Source organism: Monopterus albus, unplaced genomic scaffold (assembly GCF_001952655.1).
Source record: "Monopterus albus unplaced genomic scaffold, M_albus_1.0 scaffold477.1, whole genome shotgun sequence".
Taxonomy (NCBI): Eukaryota; Metazoa; Chordata; class Actinopteri; order Synbranchiformes; family Synbranchidae; genus Monopterus; species Monopterus albus.
In genome coordinates this window covers 133698-138294 of record NW_018128357.1, presented here as the reverse complement: position 1 = coordinate 138294, position 4597 = coordinate 133698, and the positions used below count along the sequence as shown (strand labels likewise).

General features: G+C 42.2%; 1 protein-coding gene across 1 annotated transcript in view; it reads right to left on the bottom strand.

Annotated features, from left to right (window-relative positions):
- Positions 1-786, bottom strand: part of LOC109952583 (nck-associated protein 5-like) — a 7974-nt gene extending 7188 nt beyond the window's left edge. The window contains exon 1 of the mRNA XM_020587739.1: positions 762-786. The gene's annotated coding sequence lies outside the window, so the exon portion shown is untranslated. The remainder of the gene's footprint in view (positions 1-761) is intronic.
- Between the last annotated feature and the right edge of the window lie 3811 nt (positions 787-4597).

Genomic DNA, 4597 nt, shown 5'->3' with positions numbered 1-4597 from the left:
GCAGGAATAACCTGGGTTTGGGCTGAGGGGCACAGACGGTTAGAAAGTACTGAGTGGCAACTGAATACGGTGCTTATTTTGGACTTCATGAAATTTGTCAATAGGTACACCAGACTATCCTTTAAAGTTTATAAGGTCCTTTTGATTTTGGTGGAGAAACAAGTTGTCGTATTGGAGCTGGAATAAACACAAAACGGTAAGGAATATGGGGGGTAAAAAAAAAAAAAAACACTGCTGGAAAATATTTGGCCTTCCAATAGCTTCATAGGAATCAGCAGAGACCAGCCGGGCCTTGTGTAACTAGAGCTGTTTGCAAAGCGTTTACAGGAAGATTATTGAACATCATCGGGCTGTGAATTGCAAACTCTGACTGACAAACATGAGTGGCACCATCCAAATGTAGGGTGTTTATTGAGCTGTGATTGACTGAACACAGCTAAATCTACACATATAATGGAGGGCTGATCAATGCAACCCATCTAAGAACGGAAGCAGATATTAGTCATCCATTTGACCTTGGATACAGGAGCAGGCCTGAGTTGTTATAAATACCAGCTTCTCATTCACTAATGCACATTAAAGCTCTGGGTAGCAGGGCTCCGGCGCACGCACACGTCTCTGTTTGCCAATGTTCACATGGAAAATACATCATGAACCAAAAGACAATAAAATGATGCTAAATATAACATAAAAGTGTGGTTATGCTGCAGCTGCTGTGGTTTCTTTTCATTTGCAAAGTTAGCATCACAAACAAGAACTACCTCTTATGCAAGTTGTGTCCTGTTTCTCCAGAATCCAACAGGCCTTAAAACAACTGCAGGATCTAAGTCTTGTTGCTGTCCGATCAAAGAAGCCGTCAAATGATGAAAGACCATGAAGGGATCCCGTCATTATTAATCACAGCTCATGTCAGTTCTCAGATCTTCACACTGGCCTCCTGTGCACCAAGGAAGTGATTTTAAAATACTGCTGCTGGTTTTTAAAGAGTCAAAATACTAGGGCTACGTCTCTTTATTCTGGGCCCAGGAAACAGACCCAACACATGAGAAACCTCACAAAATCTGCCCGATTACAGCTCACTGCGCTGGCCTCTCAAACTGGAATGAGGACAAGGTCAGTGATGTCTCCTTTGAATAACAAACTCCAGTCTGTTCACCATGAGCCTATCTTCAGACACAGAGACGCTACAATCAGTGTTACAGTGACCCTTATGAGTCACAACAAAAGACATTTTAACAGTGATTTAGCAATTATTCTGATACATTTCAGTAAATTCTACCACAGTTACTTTCATTGTTTATTCCGCCACTCATTTTCTCAATTTATCATTCAGCAGACGGTGAAAGATGTGCATCCTGGTTTACCTAGTTAGCCGACCCCACAGTGACCTGCTGCTCTGCTATGAACCCTTCAGACCTCTCAGATCTAGGACAGGTCTTCTTACTGTGTCCTGAGCCCAAACCTAGCACAGAGAAGCAGCATTCACTTTTTACACACCACGTAACTGGAACAAACTCCCAGAAAACTTGAGATCATTTCCAGCTCTTTAAAATCAGGGCTCAACATGTTTGTCACTACATTTTATTAACTTAATCTGGCACCATTTATTGATATTTTGCACTGCATGGTCATTTTCATGTACACGTTTAATCTTATGCCATTTTATCTCTGATGTAAAGCAGTTTAAACTGGCTTGGTGAATGCTACACAAACACATGCACAAGCCTTGCCCTAATGTCTGACTTAATTCCTCTGGAAACAGAGAGAGGGGAAGCGAGAGCAAACAGAGATGGAGCAAGAGCCAGAGAAATGGAGTTCTGCTGGTTGCTTTGTAAACTGCAGTAATGTCGTCGTGATGGGGTTTTTTTAGGGGCCTGTGCACACACAGAGGCTCATTGACAGGGCAGAGGAGAGACTTAGTGTGACCCAGAGGGTCTGCCGTGCCAGGGAGCTCCTTCCACTGAGCACAGCTGGCAGACTTACAGCCGCTAGTGCTGTCAGAGCCCGGCAGAGAGAAGCCATGATGGGAATGCAAAGAGAGTTGATGATGCTCTGCAGAGCAGTTTTAGCATTAGCTTCCCTGCAGGGTGCTCTTTCAAATGATGTAATAGTCCAAGGACACTTGTATTCATATCCAAGAGCAATTCACTATAAAAAAAACAAAAAAAAAAACAAATCTATATATTCTGAAAGACTAGAGACTGTGAATCTCACATTCACTTCAGTGTGATGAGGTCAGTGTGGGCTGTGCATTATTTACATCTTACTAGAATGATCACTGAACCCATTCTCAGACAAGCAACAGTCACGATTTAGCTATTTTTGTGCATTTTATGGAATGCCAGCGTTCAGTCTGCGTGAAGAAGAAAACAAAACATGGAAGTGAACTGACGCAGCTGGAGGCAGGTTGTCCAAAATGGTACAGGGTCATCCAGCAAAAAAAAAAAAGGTTGAACTATTGTTGCAATGCAACGTGATGTCATCTGTAAGGCGCCGGCTTTGCCTGTCACATACATGAAAGCGTGCATTCCTGATGGATTACTGTGTAATGTGAACATCTGCCGTTTAGCTCCAGATCATCACTACCGAAGATAAAACAGTTGCCACAGTGATAACTTTCCAGACTTGTACAATCCTGTCTGTGAGAATTAAACCACTATACTGTACAGCATTTGGTGTCCAGTAACCAATAAAAACATAAATCCCTTCCTCTAACTGGACTTCCTGGATCAGATTTCATTCTCTCACTGGTACATGAAACAACACACCTTCATAGACACACCCCGCTTTGGTGTTTAAAGCAGAACATGTCCTAATTTACCCGTTACAAGCAGTAGCCTACTACTAAGCCTGTAAAAACTGCTGTTTTATGTTTTCTGTGGCTTTGGAGGAGCGTTTTCAAACTTCACAAAGGAACCCTGATGATGTCACAGTGATGTCACTAAGACTATCTCAGCTTGGACTTGAATCTTAAGAGCAGGGTTTAAAAGAGGTTAGCCCACACTGAACAAATATGCCTCATGCCAGTCAAAGATGGTCATTCACCACGATTAAACCCCAAGTTATTAAATATGGTGCCATGTTGTCAGTGCACAGTAGTAGTCCTCACACAACCAATAATAATAATGTCTTAAAAATGGTCTTGATGATGTCAACGCAGGGAATCGCTCCCATCCATCCAGTGAGACGGAACGTCTCGGGTTCTGCCGCTTCAGTTTTGACTTCTGTCTTTTTATCCGTCTCTCAGCTTTATGGAATTTGGGGTACATCTTTAGAAGATAAGGAAAGTTCCTATGTTTTTATTTTCCACAAATCCCATGGCTAAGAGCAACAATGAATGCAGTGTGCTCACCGTAATGACTGTGAATCCAGACCCGGTTTAGCTTACTGGTCTGTGGCGCAGACATCCTAGCTGTACAAAAAGCGAGAAGGTAGCAGAGTGGTGTAAACAGAGATCAGATGACTCTTTCTTATTTCACACACTGTAGAAAGTGATGGCCTTTCTTATTCTTTGCAGCTTCTTTTTAAAACAAGACAGAGTCCACATGTTTGGTGAGGAAGCAACATGTCACCCAGTGCAGCAGCGTGGCTCACCTCTGTGTTCTTAATATTGTTTGGACCACACTGGATGTGCACAGACCACGGTCTGGTTTCACAGCGTTATGGTGACTATATGAAATTCATTGCTGGTTTTAGCCTCTGGATGGGATTTGTGGAACACAACAAAAACATAGAAAATCACTGGGTTCATCCTGTAAATATTGCAAAAATGTCACAAGGCTGGAGCAAATAAAGTGCTTAAATCAAAAAACAAAACGTGGATGAGCAAAGAAACAAGAACAATATATGATCAAATGCTGCAAATGATTTTTGAAGCAAAACAAATTCAAAGTGACTAGTTAGAAGCCTTCTAATGTGATAACCTCATACTTTTCTGTCATATCTAATGAGTATAATATTTGCCCCTGACCTTTATGAATGCACAGTCATTCTACAGAACACACAATGATAAAGCCATTAGCCTACATGTTTTTGTTTGGCTTTCTGTAGCTGTATCAAGAAGATACGTAACACAGGATAGAGGCAAAAATACTGGTGACTGACGATAAAAAGGCAGAAGACTAAAGCGATAACAGACAAGGTCGAACACAGCACGTAGCTTTTTGTGTAGTTTCTGTAAACGACCCTTCTCCACAACACAGCCACCGAGTCCGACACTGCCAAGTGTAGACACAGTGCAGCAAGGCACCGTGTTCACAGCTCAAACTTCCAATCAGTGAACACAACAGGGAGGATCATGTGTTTGTCTCTGAGCCAAGTGATCATGTGGTGCTTCTGTTCTTCCTAAAATGACTTCAATAGATACCTGTACTTGAAAACTGTGAGCCGTGCGGACACCGGTGTGCATTCATCGGCAAACAAAGTGCAACTTGACACCTGAGGAAAACGAACCTGTCATCTACTACAAATATGTAGCCATGTTGTCCTTTACACAAATTACCAGCTGTGATCACTGCAAAGGTCGGTTGAACTTTACATGGGTGTATACCACAGAGACCAAAAGTGGCAAAATATTCTCTAGTCTCATTGTCCCACA